Genomic DNA, 18,895 nt, shown 5'->3' on the forward strand with positions numbered 1-18,895 from the left:
TGGCTCCGAGAAACCGGGCCTCACTGACTGACAGCAGCTAAGAAATGTATTTCATGGAAAACCAACCCAGCAACATTTATTTCAAGTTCCATGGGACAAATGAGGATAAAAGTGGCAAAATATAATAATTTCAACTGTGCAGAGAAAACTCCAAACAAAAGGCTGGATACATATCTCCAAACTGAAGAAAAAACAAATCCCAGAACTCAAGGACAGAAATGGTGTTGGATAGATGTGTATGCTGCAGAGGAAAAGCTGATGTAAAAGACTCAGTTTAAATGTGCTTTTTCCATGAAGAAGTGCAAAATTCGCCTGTTTAAAAGCATGATTTTGTGAAGGGCTTAATTCCTTTCATTGTCAAAATCCCTTATAAACTATGTTCATTTTATACATTTTAAATGAAAGATTTAAATGAACTTTAAAGTAACCCAGTTGGAGTTAACTGGTTAATTCTGATTGGACAGTGCCCAGCCTGGGAAAGATGACACTTCGGGGCTAATTCATAGATTTCAGCGCAGAGGCAGCGTACGTGGGCAGCGCAGAGAGGGAGCGTGAACCAACGTGCGCCAGCCGTGTGTGCTAAACAGCATTCTGGCGCACCGCGTATTCATGGAATTTCAAAGCCATTTTGAGCACTGGCGTAGCGAACATCCCGCAGCGCCAGTTACTCCCCCAAGAATACCTCTTGCGCAAGGAAAAGCCTTTGAAATCCCCAATGCAGCGCAAAGGGCTGCGCTAACCCTGGACCAGTTTACAGGGCTGCTGCATTGTAAACGCATGAAAACACTACGCGTACCCCACTCACGGCAGGCAAAACGCGTGAAAATGTACTTATGCACCACTTGGAATACATGTACCCTGCTCGCGTCAGGTAAATTGTATAGAAAAATGTACCCTCTGTGGTGTGGGCTGCCTGTGGGGCATGCCCACGGTGGATGGCTTGCCTGCAGGGCATGGGGGGGTGCATGGGCTGCCTGAGGGGCATGCCCAGGGTGGATGGGGTGCCTGCGTGTATTTCAGGGGTGCGCAGGAAGTTTCACACGCGACTGGCCTTGGGTGAGCGGGGTACGTGTATTACGGGGGTACGCGGGGAGTCTCACACGCAATAGGCCTTGGATGAGCAGGGTATGTGTATTTTGGGGGTGCGCGTAAAGTTTCACACACGATAGGCCTTGGGTGAGAGGGGTAGATGTATCTGGGGGGTATGTGTGGAGTTTCACACGTGATAGGCCTTGGGCGAGTGGGGTACGTATATTTGGGGGGTACGCAGGAAGTTTCACACGCGATAGTCCTTGGGCGAGTGGGGTACGTGTATTACAGGGGTACACAGGGAGTCTCACATGCGATAGGCCTTGGGCAAGCGGGGTACGTGTATTTCGGGGGTACGCATGGAGGTTCACACACGATAGACCTTGGGCGAGCGGGTATGTGTATTCGGGGGGTACGCAGGAAGTTTCACATGCGATAGTCCTGGCGAGAGTGGGGTACGTGTATTTCGGAGTTGCGCAGGAAGTTTTACACACGATAGTCCTGCCGAGAGCGGGATACGTGGATTTCGGGGGTGCGCAGGAAGTTTCACACGCGATAGGCCTTGGGCGAGCGGGGTACCTGTATTATGGGGGTGCGCGGGGAGTCTCACACGCGATAGTCCTTGGGCGAGCGGGGAACGTGTATTACGGGGGTGCACGGGGAGTTTCTCATGCGATAAGCCTTGGGTGAGCGGGGTACGTGTATTTGGGGGATATGCTGGAAGTTTTACATGCAATTAGGCATTGTGACCCCTCCCCGGTGTGCCCTTTCCCCCCTTCCCATGCCCTGCAGGCAGCCCACACCACAGAGGAATACCCTACACCCCTGCCCATGCCCTGTAGGCAGCCCACACCACAGGGGACTACCCAACACCCCTGACCATGCCCTGTAGGCAGCCAACATGGCACCATGCACTTGTGAGCCCCGACTCATGTCCCCCACCCATAGACGGGCACCTGCCGGCAGGGCCCGACTCATGTCGCACCACCCACCCATAGAACCCACCCACCATTGACGGGCGCCTGCCAGCAGGGCCCGACTCATGTCCGACCACCCACCCACCATTGACGGGCACCTGCCAGTGGTCCCGACTCATGTCCCACCACCCAACTACCATTGACGGGCCCCTGCCAGCTTGCCCCGACTCTTTACCCCCACCCACCCACCATTGACGGGCACCTGCCAGCAGGACCCGACTCATGTCCCCCCACCCGACACGTCATCACACTCCAGACCCATGGCCCATATGGCCACCCAAATCCCACCCCATGGCACCCCAGTCCAAAAACCCCACATTGAATTCCCAATGTCATGCTAGAAAATAAATACCCAGCATGCCCATGAATACATGTCCCTCAGTCCCACACAATGGCGACAAATGACTGTGAAAAAGCCACATTGTGACATGCACAAAACAAATGAGAGAAGACCACACAAGTAAAGTATAGAAAAAAAGTGTATTGAAGAATTAACAAAATGAATAAAACAAAAGCACACAATAATGAAAAGAAAGATTCCAAGTCCGGAAGTCCAAAAATGAAAAAAATAAATAAATGCTGCAACCAATAAAATCCAATGGGTCCGTCCATCAAAAAAAAATCAGAGTTTAAAAAAAGGAAAGTATTCCACCATGGGTCCAAGAAAATGAAATCCAGGGCAAAAACTATTTACAAAAGAACATCCAAGGGTCCATGAGCCCAACCATCCAAAGGAAACCTAACCTTAATCCTACCTAAAAAATAACTATACACAAAAAGGCGGGGCATAGCCCATGCGCCCCAAAGAAAAAATAAATAGAAAGGAAACTTACACCTACAGAACTATTTACAAAGGCGGGGAGCAAGTGCAACGGCTCACTTGTTGATGTTCCGAGCCAGGGCATCATCGAACTCCTCTTCAACGTCCTGGAGGTGGGCCTCTTCCCTGGCCCCGAGGTCTCGCAGGGATGCATCCATGGCCTCCTCCAACTCCCTGCAAGTTGCCTCAAGGCACTCAGCCCGCCTCAACACCCTGCGCATGGAGTTCTCTGCCCTGACCATAGTGAGCCGTGCCTCTTCCGCCCGCCGCTGCTCCGCATCTATTTGCCAGCCCAACCGCTGCCACATGGAAGACACTCCCAATCCAGGGTCCTCCTGCCCTCCGGCCGATGCCTGCCCCTCTGATGTTGATGGCCCTGAGCCATCATCGCTCCCACCTTGAGCCTGCTGCTGCCATGCATGTGCCCTGCCTGTTGAGGCCTGTACGTCCTCCTCCTGCTGGGGTCCAGTTGATGTGGTGGCCACCGCAGCTGGACCTCCGACTCCCGACTGTGGCAGGGATGTGTCCTCCACAAACCTGGCCACTGGGTCAGAGGCAGCTCCACAGGGTGACCAGGTGATACTTAGCCAGGAAGATGGCACGAAGGACGACTGGTGCAACCAGCACACAGAGGAACCCAGCACTGGTGACCCGTCCTAGTAGGTCGACACGGTCAACGAGACATCCGAAATAACGTGCAGTGTCCTCACGAGAACCTTGCAGGTCATCCCGAATGCCACGTTGACGCAACGCCACCCCAGCCAGGACAGTCTCAACACGGTCTTGGATTGCCACGTCCGCAGGGAGTGGAAGGCTAGTTGTTGTGCGCGCATCCCCTCCCTAAAAACGGGTCTGGACGAAGGCATCCCTGCTGCTGCGGGATGATGCAGTCACATGATCGGGGACAGAATTACACACAGGCACCTCTGCGGCTGCTTGTGCTGCCTCCTGTCCCTGCCCCTGGAAAGCACCACTAGCACCAGTGGAATCCCCCCTCCAGACCCTGTGTGTGGGCCTTCCACGGCCTCCTCCTCAACCAAACCCTCCACCAACCTGGATGACTCCATGCCATCTTCCTCCATAGACCCCTGTGGGGTCTCAGCTACCCCTTCTGCTGCCGAGGAGTCCACCTCCGACCTCCGCCTCTTGGACTTACCCTCGGCAGTTGCGGGGGACGCAGCACCAGACTCCTCACTCCCCGACGAGATGACAACATGGGAGGGGAGCTGGGCCTTGCGTCTCCGGCTGGCGGTAGGATCCCTGCCGCTGTGCTCCACAGCACCGTCTCTGCCCTCTTCATCGGTTGACGCTGCAGACACGGAGAGACAGAACACAGGCATCAGGGCACTGTACAATGTCTGATACACACAACAGTTGCACATGAGTGGCAGTGTCAAATTTCTCACATGGCATCACACTCCCCATCACACATATCATTTGAACCCACACACATGCGCAAATGAACAGGAATGTTACAGTAAGCAGCACCATCCATACACATACAACAGCATGAGCATCCGAAGGTTAGCCTGACATCACATGCAACATGGGAGTGCCGAACACATGCACACACACCACCAGACTTACATGCATCTGTACATCTCCACCACCTGTCACAGTGAAATCATCGGCATCCATGTCACATCTGCCAATCAGCCTCATACATGTCGGTGTCACATGCATCCATGGTGTATCACAGTGGCACACATGTCAAATACACACACACGCACATGTACATTGTGCACATACATGAAGGTGGAATCAGCATCCATGTGTGACACCACAACCATGCCACAGTACATACACAGAAATGTATACATGTGTGCACCTACACATACATTTGGCCATCATGCATTTGAACACATACACCATTGATGTGGCTCACACATGACTGGACTCACATGCGTCAGGCTCATGTCCCTGTACATACACATCCATACATGGGCCTTTCAAGACATATGTCCAACATGCACACTCCTGGCACACCTCAACATGCACTGTGTCCAATCAGTACGCATGGACACTTACCGCTCGACTCCGGTCAGGTTTGTCTCTGAAGGACCTGGAGGTGGAGCGCTGGGTGTATGCGTTCCAGAACCCTCTTCTGGATGTTGGTAAGGCAAAACCGGCACCCCTCTGCATGCTTTGCCTTCAAGAGGCGCCGTGCCTTGCTGAGGGTCCTGGACCTGAAGTCCTCCCAGCGCTTCCAGAAGTGTTGCATGTCGCGGGCTGCCACCCCCTCCACGTTGATGGCAGCCATGATGTCCTTCCAGATCCTCTTCCATCCTTCATTGTCGGCGCGTGAACTTCCAAAGAGGGCATCATAATGCCCCAGGACTTGCTCCACCAGGATGCCAACTTCATTGGGAGTGAAGCTGGCAGCCCTCTGCCTCTCTGCTGGGGGGTTGCCACTGGTGCCAGATGGTGTTGTGTCAGACAAGGCAACCCCGAGGCAGGTGTGGGTGGGCAACTGGGTCCTGGGGTTGGGCTGTGGAGCGATGGAATACCAGTCGGGAGTCTTCTGTTCCAGCACGGGTGTTCACAGCAACTAGACCCCTGCATATGGCTGACGTGCAGGCACCAAATAGCAGGGCCATTGTCCATTTGGCAGGCAGGCAGGCAGCAGCAGATGGCAGGTGGGAGCGTGCTCGGTGCTCTGTGAGGCAGGAAAATGGCCTTCTGGGCAGGAGAGTGGTCTACCATGTGTTGTCGTGTGGCCAGCTTGATACGGAGTGAATTGGCACGTGAAAAAATAGCACGTCAACGTGTCATTCGAGAAAAGGGCCTTAGCACGTAAGCGCGTCTGTGACGTAACATGCGTGGGCGTTTCCCTCCACAGGGGTGCATGTTAATTGTTCACGTGCAACAACTGCACGTCCGTGTGTAATTGGAGGAAAGGCTCTTAGCGCGTACGCACATAAGTAACATTGCACGTGTGGGCTAGGTTAAAAGGTACGCGTGGAACGCTGCATTCTTGTACGTGCTTTTTGTGAAGGGCGAGCAGGTGATTCTTGTACTTCTTGTCGGTTCACACATCATTACTTTGCAACGGTTCCAGTTCGTACTCCTTGTATACTCAGACAGCGTTCAATTCTTCTTTTGGCGGGGGTGTTGCCAATGCGCACACCAGCGTCTTTTTCACATTCTTTTTCCAGGTAGATGGTGAGTCGCGCACGTCTTTTTCAACTGTGGTTGCCCCGTGTGTCGCATACCCATTCAGAGGTCATTGTAGCCTGCGTGTACCACGTGTATGCTTATTTTTGTGTTACTGGGTGCCACAGCGTAGTGCTGGATCTTTATTGCATGCATGTTGGCTACCAGGGGTCGCGTGCACATTAAATTATGTTTTTGAGGTGCCTGAGCGTTGCGTGACCCGTCATCTTCCCCCAGGGGTCACAGACAGCCTTGCTAGAGCACTAGGGTACATATTCCATCTAGTACCCTGCCCCTTTCACCCCAATTGCCAAAGACAATTGTTTACTGCACCCCCCATTCACACAAAAACCTCAGTGCCATGGTTGGGAGGCGACCAAGTGGTAAGGGAGGCAAAGGTGGCCGACCTCCAAGAGGTGGCCGCGGTAGGGGATGTGGCCAGGATGTGCTGGGTGGCCCAAGAGGCCAGTGTGTAGAGGACCAATCAGGGACACCTATGCCCCACCCCAATGGGTCAGGGAGATGCAGCTGACACCATCCCAGCTCAGGCCTTGTTAACCCGGTACATATTGTCAACTGAACCGGCACAGGATGACTCCCAGGCTGACTTCCGTGTCACCAAGTCAAATCCACGTGTGGCGGTGAAAGTGCTGTCACCAGGCCACGTGGATCTGGGGCAGCAATGTCATCTGCTGCCCCAAGTAGCCAGTGTGAGGAGGCTGCAGGGGCAGCTGCAGCTCAATCCACCCCAGCTCTGAGTCCCCCAGCCAGGACATAGTTTGTCCAAGTCCATCACACCGAGGTTGGTCCTGCCAACATCACTCAGCAGACAAAGCCTGCAGTGAGACCTTTGGTCATCGTACCTTTGGCTACTTCCAGTGCCCAGTCCACCTGCGCTTCAGCCCCTACCAACCAGAGTGGCGTAAGCCACTCAGGGTCCGCACCACCTCTCAAGAGGAAGAAGGGTGCTCTTGCGGTACAGGCTGGTACCCCAGACATGGCTCCCCCCTCTGGCACGTCAAGGAAGCATAGTTTCAACGATGTGGAACTAGACACACTTGTGGGCTATGTGTCGGCCCATGCCCGCGAAATGCTGGTGACTGCAGGGTGCAAGACTACAACTGCTCAATGTAGGGCCCACTGGCAGTGCATTGTGTACCAGATTAGTTCCCTTGGATTTGTGAGGCACACAGCTGACGATTGCTCTAAGCGGTGGAATGACCTCAAACGCAGAGCAAAGAACAAGCTGGCTTCCAATCATGCCTCTGCTCTGGTGACTGGCAGTGGGTCTCCACCAGAGGAGGAAGTACTCACAGAACATGAGTCAATCGCTGGAGGCTTCATCACAGAGGATCAGATCCAAGGCGTGGGAGACCTACCAGATCTTGAGGCAATGTCCGGTGAGTGGCCATGCATGTGTGTGCAAACCATGTTTATGTTGCTTGGGTGATGTGTTCTCATTGAGTACCAGGTGAGGCTGTGTACTCATGACTGCTATGGGTCACCAATGTGGTGCCTCCAAACCATCCCCCGGCTTTGGGTTTGGGTTTTACAGTATCCCTTCTGACCGCAGTTGACAATTTGCACCTGATTACTGCACTTGCCCTTCAACTGCCATCATGCCACAACATTGTTCATACTGTTTTCCTGTTCATTCTGCCTGATTGATGAGATCCTTTGCATGTTTACCACACATTTTTGTGCCGTTCTGCCCCAAATGTTACATACTTCAGACATAGATTACACCCCACAATGCCCCACATTGTGTTTACTTATTATGGAAATGATTTCATCAATCAGGCTGACTGGGTAATGTGCACCTACACATGGCCTGCACACAATCACTTCAGGGCCATGCTTGAATGTTCAACATGACAATTGTCTTTGTCATGTTCAAGTCACCAACCATTGATGTATCCATGTGCCTGCCATCACTGCATTGGTGAATACTGGCTTTGTTGCAGCGTGTGGCACATGTGTGTTTTGTCACACTCTTTTGCCTGTTCTATTTCATGATGTCCATCTCACATGGATGGGTGACAGTACTGATTTCTGGGTGTCCGTGTCAAATCTGCCATGGCTATGCTACGTGCCATCTGTGTGCTGGCATGTGTCATGTTTGTCGATTGTCCATGCCACTCACAGGCTAATGTGTGATGTCGGTGCTATGCAACATGCAGCACATGTGTTGCTTTCCCATCTTGGAGTCCTCAGTGGCTGCTTTTAGGCTCCCCTTCCACTTCATTGCCAGTGCATGCATGCCAGAGTTATTGTCATGTGTGACATGTGTCATTCATGTATTCGATGTGTACCTTGTGATGCCTATGTGTGTGGGCTATGCTGTTCATGTCTGTCTTCATTACTTTTCTTTTATGTTTTTGCAGGTGATGAGGCACTAGATGCTGTTGAGGAGGAGGAGATGGCGCAGAGGCAGGAGTACTCACAGACACAACCAGACACCAGTGGAGCATGTGGGGTTGTGGTGGGTGAAAATCCATTACTCCTACAGACTATCCTGTCCACGGGTTTCACTGGGTACACCTCCGCAGACCTCTACAGCTCAGGTGCTGAATCTGACATTTAGACAATTGTCCCATCGCAGGTGAGTGTTTCTGGCAGGGATGCTGTTCTGTCCAACCCACCTGCACTGGGGGTAGACCCCGCTATGGGCCATTCAGTGTTGGAAATTCCGCCTGTGGCGGGTACAGATGCAGGGTCACACTCCACTATATTTGCTCCTGTTCTTGGGCCAGCAGATCAAACGAGTAATGCAGTCCTGCAGCCTCAGGCAGTGCCAGAACAGCAAGGTGCACATCACCTTGCCCCAAACAGGTGTGGTGCCTGCCAATGCGGTGGCCGTGCGCCACCAGGCAATACTGTGTGGGAGAACTCCTTATATACTATTGCAGCACAACAGGGGGCATCATGTGAGATGATGGCTCAGGCCATGGATAGGGTGGCCACTTCCATTCTCCCCCCTGAAAGGCAGGTGGATCTCCAGCAGCAGGCAATAGAGTCCATGTGCCACTCACATAGGGAGGACATGTTGGCGTCCAACAGGGACCGGCGGGGGGCTGGACTGGAGACTCTGCGCACAGCCATATCTGTAGAGTCACAGGCCCACAGGGATGCCCTGAGGTTAGAACACAGGTCCCTCAGAGATACTCTGGGTGCACTTGAGGTGTCCCAGTCTACAAGGTCAGAACAGCAGCTGGAGCAGCTGACATGCACACTCTCAGCTGAGCTCCAGGCAACCCGTGAGGAGATCCGGGCATCACGTGAGGCCTTGCAGGCAGAAATGTGTTCTACCCGTGAGGTGCTGCATGGGGATCTCCGTACCATCTTCATGCAGAACCAAACCTTTCAGACCTGCATGCTTGCTGCCATGGAGGAGCATGCCAGGGCTTTGCGTGGCCTGCCTCCCATATCACGCCCACCTTTTGATGTACCACCAGAGGGTGATGACAGCAAGAGCAGTTCTCCTACTTTAGGGTAGCCGTGAAGGCTATGAGCCCGTGGAGGGTTTTTTTTTCTCAACATCCATGCATTTGGGTATTCGGGTGCACCCTGTACCTCCTCCCTGCTGGGTGGCCTCCGCCCCCTGGTCGACAGATGGCCATTTTTGATTTCTCTTTTTTTAAATTTTTCTTTTTTCGTTTGTTTTTTTCAAATTTCATTCCAAATTGCAAAATGAAATCAGTATTTAATTAATTTATTATGTATTTTTCTTCTTCTTTTTACTATTTATTATTTTCATTTTATTTTAATTTGCAATTTGTTATTTGAATTTTCCTAGTTTTTTTAGTTAAATTGTATTCTGATTTTTCTTTTATTATTTTATTTATTTGGTTTACTTTACATTTTATTTTCCTTTATTTAATTTGCTTTTACTTTTTTGTTCATAACCATTTTCTTTCAGATTTTGAATTCATGTTACAGTGTGTTGCTTTGTGTGGCTCCCGTAGGCATCCACTGTGTATTCCAGCTGGGCACATGCAGGCTTGTCCTGTCTTTGGGTTAGAAACCTGGGTTCCTGACACACACGCCCCTCCTGCTTCCCCTTTCTGTGGGCTCGCAAAGGGTGTGACCAAGTGACAGTAACTTACACAGAGGCATTGGGCTCCCATAAGTTGTGTGGGCAGTCTGCAGTCCAAACTGTGTATACATCCCTAGTGGGGATTGGTGTTCATTTCTCCACTGCATGGTGGATTTGTATATGGTTTTACATACAGGACTTTTTGCATATATACATGTTACTTCTTCATTTCTTGACGAGCCCGTCTCCATTGCAGATGCAGTTCATGTTGTATGCAGTACACTGCCACATTTGGCTACCAGCAACACACTGCAGTTGGAAGGGGTCAATGTGCTGCCTTTGTCAGGTTGTGACACTTGCACTACTTTAATTTTTTACTGTCATATGTTGCCACTGTTGTATCCTGTACTGATGTTTTGTCTTGCTGGTAAGTATTTGTTCATGTGTGCTGTTTTTATTTTTCATTAGTGATAAGAAATTGTCTCTGGCCTGTTTCCATTTGGGACGGTGCACTTTGTGACACTTGTGTCATGTGTTGTGCATTCATTTGGTTGCTTTCACATTGCATGCCATGCCATGGTGTGTTGGGTAGCTGAGATGGGGTTAAGGAGGGGTTGGGTGACATGCCACTATTTGGATGTAGTATTTTGCAAGGGGGTAGTCCTTCATGTTGCATGAATGTGTGCCTTTTACTGACACAGCATTGGGTGTGTTTAAGTAGCTAGGGATCCAAACAATGTAGCACTTCCAGGCAAACAATCTCAGGGTGGTATGGTTGTGACAGTTGACAGTCCCTTTTGTCATCATCATACATTTTCAGCTGGCATGTGCCAGGCCTGTGTGCACTCCGCAGGGGTGGGATTTTAGGTGAAGAAATTTGCCACAAGCTGGGTTCAGGCTGACTCACCACGTGCCCTTTCGCCTCCCATGTGCAGCGGCCGTGCATGTGGTTGGGGATGTGGGGGCACCACCATGTCCACCGGTACATCCCGCCTGGTTGCAACGTTGTGCAGGACACATGCTGCCACTATGATCATGCACACTACTGGGGGCACATATAGCAGCTGCCCACCAGAGCGGTCAAGGGAGCGAAAGCGTGACTTCAGCACTCTGAATGTGCGCTCCACTATGCCCCGGTTTGCAATATGGGCTGTGTTGTATCTTACCTCGGGTAGTGTGGTGGGGTTCCGTATTGGCATCATCATGTAGGTGCTGAGAGGGTAGGCACTGTCCCCTGGGGAGGTTATAATGGTTGTCATTAGTTGGGTTTTCCCATTTCTCAATGTCTGACATTCATGCATGTGCAGAGGCATTTATACTCGACAATTAGCCATGTGTCTCCATGCCTCCCAGCTTTCAGGTCCCCGTTTAGGGGTGACATTCGGAATGTGAAACTATCATGGCTGGACCCCGGATAGTTGGCATATACTGAGGTGATGATTACCTTGGCATGACATGCAACCTGCACATTGATGGAATGCCAGTGCTTGCGGTTTCGATATATGTGCTCAGTGGCCCTGGGAGGATGGAGAGCCACATGGGTGCAATCAATGGCACCGAGCACTTTGGGGAAGTGTGCCACCCCGTAAAAGTCTTGGATGACGGCCTGCCTTTCTGCAGGTGTTCTGGGCATGTATATGTTTCTGAGGACTGAGGGGCGTGCAGTCATGATTGCCAACACCTGGTGTAGGCAGCATGACTGCGTGGCCTGTGAGACACCCCCAACTATGGCACTTGTCTGCTGAAATGACTCAGGTGCCAAGAAGTGCAGTACATTGAGCACCTTTTCCAAGGGGCTCAGCGCTTGGGAGCACAGGGTGGGTGATGTGAGGTCATCCTTCCACTCCCTGACCATTTCTAGGATTATTAGTGGTGGAAACCTGTACCCCCCACACACCTGGTGATCAGGCATCCCAAAAAGTCTGTTCCTGGGTAAAAAAATGCAGGGCCTGGCTATCCTCCTCCTGCGGTGTCCCACGACCACGACTGTGAGGAACGGTATATTCATCGTAGCGTATGAGCTTGTTTTTGGTTTGCATGCACTTTTATGCTGCGCGGGGCCACTTATGCCTGCTTCCTGCTGGCGTACGTGTTTCCGGATTAGCACGTCTTTTTTGGCGCACAGATTTCCCCTGTTCGATTCCATGAATATGTGTTGTTAGCGCATGTGTGGGTGTTACGAGCATTTACCTCCCGTGCCCACATTTTCATGCGTTGTTTCCCATTCCGCGTGTTACGCCCCGTATTCCGCCCACTTTTCTTGTGTGCGCTACACGTTGTGCGCTTTCCCTGTGCGCGTTGCGCACAGCGTTTGGTGATGTGTGTGCCCGCATGCACCACCCACGGATTTAGCACACATCCCAGGGTTTACACACGCAGCGCATTCCATGAATCAACGAACGGGTGCGTGCGCGCCTTTAGCACACGTGTTCTGCGATTTTAACGCTTGCACTCCCCTTTTCGGCGCACATTTATTCCATGAATTACTGTGTTCATGTTGACACTCTGCTGCTACCAGGAAGGCTTAATTGATGCTGGAGGTTCTCGAATATTTAGAACAAAGACCTCATTAGACATTCGTCTTTGGCTCAGCCAAGGACAATGGCAGGCTGAACACAGATCCCTTCTGGGGAGGGGCAGGAAACATCCCTCTACACCCCACCCTGATCAAAGGGATGTGACAACTGTTGTCTGTTGAAAGGAGAGAACAAAAAACTGCTAAAAAGAAATCTGTTGTTTAAAATGCCTATTTGTGATTAAGTTTTGAAAACTTTTACCTTTGCCCCATGAAGGAGGACAAATCTAAAAATTGGTAGTTGTAAATCTAATTTTATGCTCTTTTTGTGGAGACGTGAGTGAACCCTGTACTACATAAGGACCCAAAGTTACACCAAAACCCTAATTTTAGTAAAACTATTGATGCTGCAAATATAATATTGTATATCCATGTGCTAGGGGTAATCGCCCAGATATGTAGTGAATTGGAAATTGTTAGGCCAAACCGTTATGATTAAAATTGACAAAATTCCACAGAACGACAAAGGTAGCTCTCACTGAGATGGGGGTTAGATGCCAGGATAACCCACAAAATATGTAATATATGTGTCCCATTTTATTAGAGGGCATACTTATAGGAATGTGCATTTTGGGGAAGTTAAATTGTGGTACAAATCAATGTGGGAGTTCCCAAATCACATCATAAAGATGACAACTCTTTTCTGACTTCCAACCAGAACAAGGCAAGTGCCTTTGACCACTGACAGCCGTGGGGATTGGGTCTAAAATTCTGCCCCGACCATAAACTTTGTGATGTCACTTGGCATGATAAATATAGGAACTTCACCATGCATAGACACTCTGATTCCTCACTACCTCCTGACTTCTGCGCAGCACTCTGTTCCTGACTTCTTCATCTTGTCCTGATCCAGGCTACTTTGCAAAACCCAGGCCCAGCATTTGCTGAACTCTTTTGAGATAGGCCAAAATCCTGAACCATCCCAAAAGAACTTCAGGAATTTAATTCTGATCCAGTCTGGCTTGCTACCATTCATGCTTGCCTACTGAAATCGCCATCCCGCTAATCTACCATGTCCAGTGACCAGAAGGGCTAATCCAAATCAAATCCAGTCTGAGGTGCCAGTCAATTAGACCAGAACCGCCCAGCTGACCATTTTACCAGAGGTGCCCTGCTGCCGGTAGACCCGATCCGGGATGACCAGAACCCTGACGGTCCAATCTTAATTTACAGAGGACTGTAAGTATAAACAGGAATCAGAGTAACCCGTAGTATCTTTGCATTGTCCTCTCCCAGTCTTAACCCATCCCATCTTTAACTTCAGAACCCTAATATCGTCATAACCATTTTTGCGCTGATTTTTCTCATTTGTTTTACAAAACCATAACCCATTAGTGATTTGGATTAAATAAAGTAATTCTCAGAACGGAAAACAGACTATGGTACGTGAAGAGTTACAAGCGGGCGTGCGTAACTGTGGAGATTGATGGGTGGCATTCTCTTTTTCATAGTCATTAATATAGTTTAAATAAACCCAATCTGTCATTTTTAAAACCAAATTTCTGCTTTTCTCAGTTCTACTTTTTTCAAAAAGGTGTCTCACTAAAACGTACATAACTTCTTCAATTCTATAGCTAGAGACTTCATTTCAACTCTCAGTTAAACCTAAGACCTGTAGCTACACCCACAACTAAAGACAGTATATTTGACCCATTTTTATTAGAAATCGCATAGTGAAATTTTCCAGTGAATTTGCATTTTGCAAAAGTTTTACACGTGTCTTTTCCCATCCCAAGTGTTCCTTAACTTCCATTCCGATCTAAAGTGTGCACTGGTGCTCATCTTGTAGCTCATGTTGGTTAGAATTTGTTTAGTGTTGCTCCCATAGGAATGTTCTATCAATTTAAGGATTTTGCACACTTTACATTGTTTCACAAAGCCATTTTGAACTGTTAGTTTAAAAAGTGTCAATTTCCAAAAGCGCTTTTCTCTCTTGCTTGGGGAGGGAGGACTATATTAAAACACTGTACTCTGTTCTTATTCCTGAATACCAGCTGATTACTGACATCTGTGTAGAATTGCTCATGTGTGAATTAAGAACTTTGCAGGGAGACATATTAACCTAAGCGCTATCTTTCATAAACCAAAACTGTTCATTTCCTTGTGTTTTATCTTCTGTGCTGCTCAAAAGTGAATTCAATTGGGGGCTAGGGGGTGCTGTTGGGCATGAGAGAAAATGGCGGCTCTCGTGTGAGCTCCAGCTTGACCCAGGGCCGCAAAGCCAGAAAAGATAATTTGCAGGCACCGACTATCCACGATTTTTGCAGAGAACGGGTAACAATATCATCAGACTGCCCACATGAAATTTCAGGCTGATCGGTGCAGAGATTCCAGAGATAAGAACCCGGATGGTCAGCGGGTGGCCCGGGAGTCGGCGGCCGGCGTGAGGAGAGCGGAGCCCCACCCCGAGGCGGTGGGTACGGCGGCATCGGGCCGTTCCTGTCACCCATCCAGCAGAGGAGAGCCTCGGCTACCCTGAGTATCGTGGGCCTCCCGCTGGCCCCCCTCCTCCTTCGTCGCCTCGGATGCCCGGACGGTTTGCGGCCTGCTCTGGGACCGGACTGCATTTGCAGAGGTACGCCCTTCCTGCTCCCAGCGTGTAAATCCGCGCCCACCGCACAACCAGTGAGCCACCCCACTACCCCCTGCAAGCTCGGGGTCTGCGGGACAGGCGGTTAAAAACTCAGCTCACTCAGAGCCTTGGGCTTCACTTATCGGCAGGACGCGGGAGGGCTTATCTGTACCGCCTGCGCAGGCCACATCTAAACCTCGATCCCTGGAATTGTTGGCCCTCGTGTGCTGAAACTGGCGCTCCACTCGCCCATATATGATGGATCTGTAAGAAACAGCAGACCCTACTAATAAAGCGACGGCTGGGCACTGATTCCGCCGCCGCGGAGCCCGGGGCACCAGGAGCGGCGAGAAGATATAGCGCAGCGTAAATTGTGGTAGAACTAGCACAGCCCTCCCATTGGGCACTGGGATAACCCACATCTCCCAGTCCGGAGACAATGTCCAAGAACCTTGGCTCGAAGAAAGGCAGAGGAACCATCGATAAATACACGACCGCGATGCAGAAGGAAACGGAGCCCGAGAAGGACCGGGAAATGCCAGAACATGAGAAGCAGGCACCCCCGGCTACAATGATGCACCCCCAGGCCATTTTTTAGGTGATGCAACAGGGCTTCGCTACACTCACGGACAAGTTGGATGGGATCACGGCAAGTGTCACCAATATTAAAACACAACTCGACTAGACAACCACTTGCATGACCGAGGCGGAATCCACTATATCTGACACTGAGGACGCTTTAGAGGCCCTGAAGAGCACGGTATCCACAATTGCTATCGAACTTGGCACAGTCAAATCCAAATGTGAAGATTTGGAGGCAAGATCCCGGAGAAACAACATCCGCATTATTGGCGTTCCGGAAGGGGCCATAAAAGGCTCATTGGAGAAGGCAGTAGAAGACCTCCTACGTACACTATTGGGTGATCCCGGATGGTCGCTGATGTTCATAGTCGAGAGGGGGCACAGATCACTGGCCCTGAAGCCAAAACCCAGGGCATACCCCAGGCCCATCATAGCGCGCATGATAAATTACTGGGATAGAGACTTGATCCTAAAAACCGCCAGAGAAAAACAGGAGCTCAAATGGGAGGCAAATGTTATCTGCATCTTTCCAGATTTCACCCTGGCGGTCCAACAGGAAAGGAAACTATTTACAGGGATCAAGAAAATGCTACCCGAACGGCAAGTGCAATATGCAATGCTCTACCCACCAGGCTCAAAATCCAACACCAAAACAAGTCATATTTCTTCACATTTCCCGAAGAAGTGGCGAACTTCATAGAAACGCATATTCCTCCAAACAATGGGCAGGTCTCAAAGTGTGGGCGATATGAACAAGACTGAAACCTAATCATTACCACCACGCTCTCGAAGTGAAAAGGAACAGCAACGCCAGAGGCTTCCACCCTGGAGGCCCACATCAGGGATGTTAAAGTAGAATGTACATGTTCAATCTGCAATGGAAACACCGTCCCAAAAGTCGCCAGGATGAGCGAGAGCAACATATGTGAACGGGACACAATACCTATAAGTAAGCTGGCTTGGGCACTGGAGACCCCGCAGCCCCCCTGCTGCAGGTGCTCGAGATGTTGTTGGGAGGGGAGGGATGGATATCTAATGGCACAATTAAAGTAAGGGGAACTGTGAGGGAGGGGGGAGGGTTTTGCATGGGAGTTTTGGGGTTTTGTTATAAAGAAAAAAGCACACAGATATCAGATATGTCGGTATTTCAGTTCACAATGGCAGATTATAGGGGACCACATGGCAGGGATCGCCCCATTGACAATGGCTAAATTAGATAAAGACAACATTAATATGCTCAGCTGGAATGTAAGGGGCCTGGGTTCTAGGATTAAGAAAAGGAAGATCCTGGCCTACCTCAATAGGCATGGTGCCAGGGTAGTCTTCTTACAGGAAACACATTCTGGCCCATGACAAGGAGGACAATTGATGCCCAGTTGGGGCTCACATCAGTATTTCACGACATACTCCAGCCGGGTGAGAGGGGTAGCAATTCTGATTCATAAAACGCTGTCTTTGAATGTATTGATGTAGAGTGTGACCCGAGGGGGAGATATGTTTTGCTTCATGGCAATCTATATGATAAAAAAATTGTCTTTCTGAACTTGTATGGTCCGAATATTGACCAACCAGATTTCTATGCCTCAGTGTTTGAAAAACTAGCAATATACCCAACAGCCCGGGTGATATGTGGGGGGGACTTTAATACAATTCTAGATGTACATCTTGATCGCACATCTACACAAATTAGAACACTGACTAAAGCAGCACAGGCAATACACCTGTATATGGCAGATCTACAACTGAAAGACGCCTGGAGAACATTGAATCCTACTAGTAGGGAATACACCTACTACTCCACAGTCCATGACATGCACTCCAGAATAGATTTATGGCTAATAGACGGAGACAGCATGGCATGGGTTACAGACTCCCATATACACCCAAGAACATACTCAGACCACTCACCGATACAACTGACACTACGAATCCCTGTTAAGATCAACACCAGACCACCTTGGAGATTTAAACCTGCGGCCTTGAAAGACCTGGTCTATACTAACTCAATGAAACAATATATACAGGACTACTTCGATAACAATGAACACTCGGTCTCTACCCAGTCTATACTATGGCAGGCGTTCAAAGTCTGCGTCAGAGGTCACTCAATATCCGTAGAGGGCGGAATCCTCAAAGACATTAGTAATAGGTTAACTAGGCTAGAAACACAAATATCGTCCCTGCAATCCCAGTACGCATCCTCCCCATCACCCCAGCTCAGCTCTGAGTTAAAGACCAAATTAGACGAATACACCGAAACTGCAGATCAAGAGGTCAGATACTTTGATCGACCAGCTGCAGCTCATAGATATGGCGAAGGGCAACGCCCGGGGAAATTATTAGCAAGAGCAGTACGTGTAGAGAATGGCCCTACAACTATACCCTGCATACAGATGCCTGACGGCACGGTATCCATGGACCAGGACAAACTGAAGGAGACCTTCTATGCCTATTATAAAGACCTATACTCCCCACAAAGCACTGTAACAGATGCTGAGATAGAGAGCTACCTAGCCCAGATACCCACAAACCTTTTAGCAGATGTCACTAGGGAATCACTAGAGGCACCCATCACTGAGCCCGAAATACTTGAAGCAATAAAAGAACTCCTCAACGGGAAAGCGCCGGGCTCGGACAGGCTAGGTGCTGAGTTCTATAAGGAGTTCAGTAGTGAACTAGCTCCCAGGCTGCACGCTGTATCGATGGAGGCACTGGACACAGGAGAACTCCCCGAAACCACCAGGGAAGCTATAATTACACTCCTGCTGAAATCAGGGAAGCCCCCTGGGGAATGTGGGTCATACCGGCCTCTATCCTTAATAAATACGGATGCCAAGATCCTGGCCAAAATAATAGCAACCAGGCTTACACCACTGATGCCATATATGATACACGAAGATCAGGCTGGGTTTATATTGGGTAGATCTACAGCAACGAATGTAAGGCGATGTCACCAAATCATTGCCTCAATACCCCCAGAAACCCAAGGAATAGCGGTCTCCCTAGACATGCGGAAAGCATTCGACACTGTCTCATGGCCGTTCCTGTTCGGGGTGCTACGGAACTATGGATTCAGCCCAAATTTCATAAAGTGGATCCAAATTCTCTCCACATGGCCACACGCTAAGATTAGAATCAATGGGTCCCTCAC

Source organism: Ambystoma mexicanum, chromosome 11 (genome assembly GCF_040938575.1).
Source record: "Ambystoma mexicanum isolate Mex_15411 chromosome 11, UKY_AmexF1_1, whole genome shotgun sequence".
Classification (NCBI taxonomy): Eukaryota; Metazoa; Chordata; class Amphibia; order Caudata; family Ambystomatidae; genus Ambystoma; species Ambystoma mexicanum.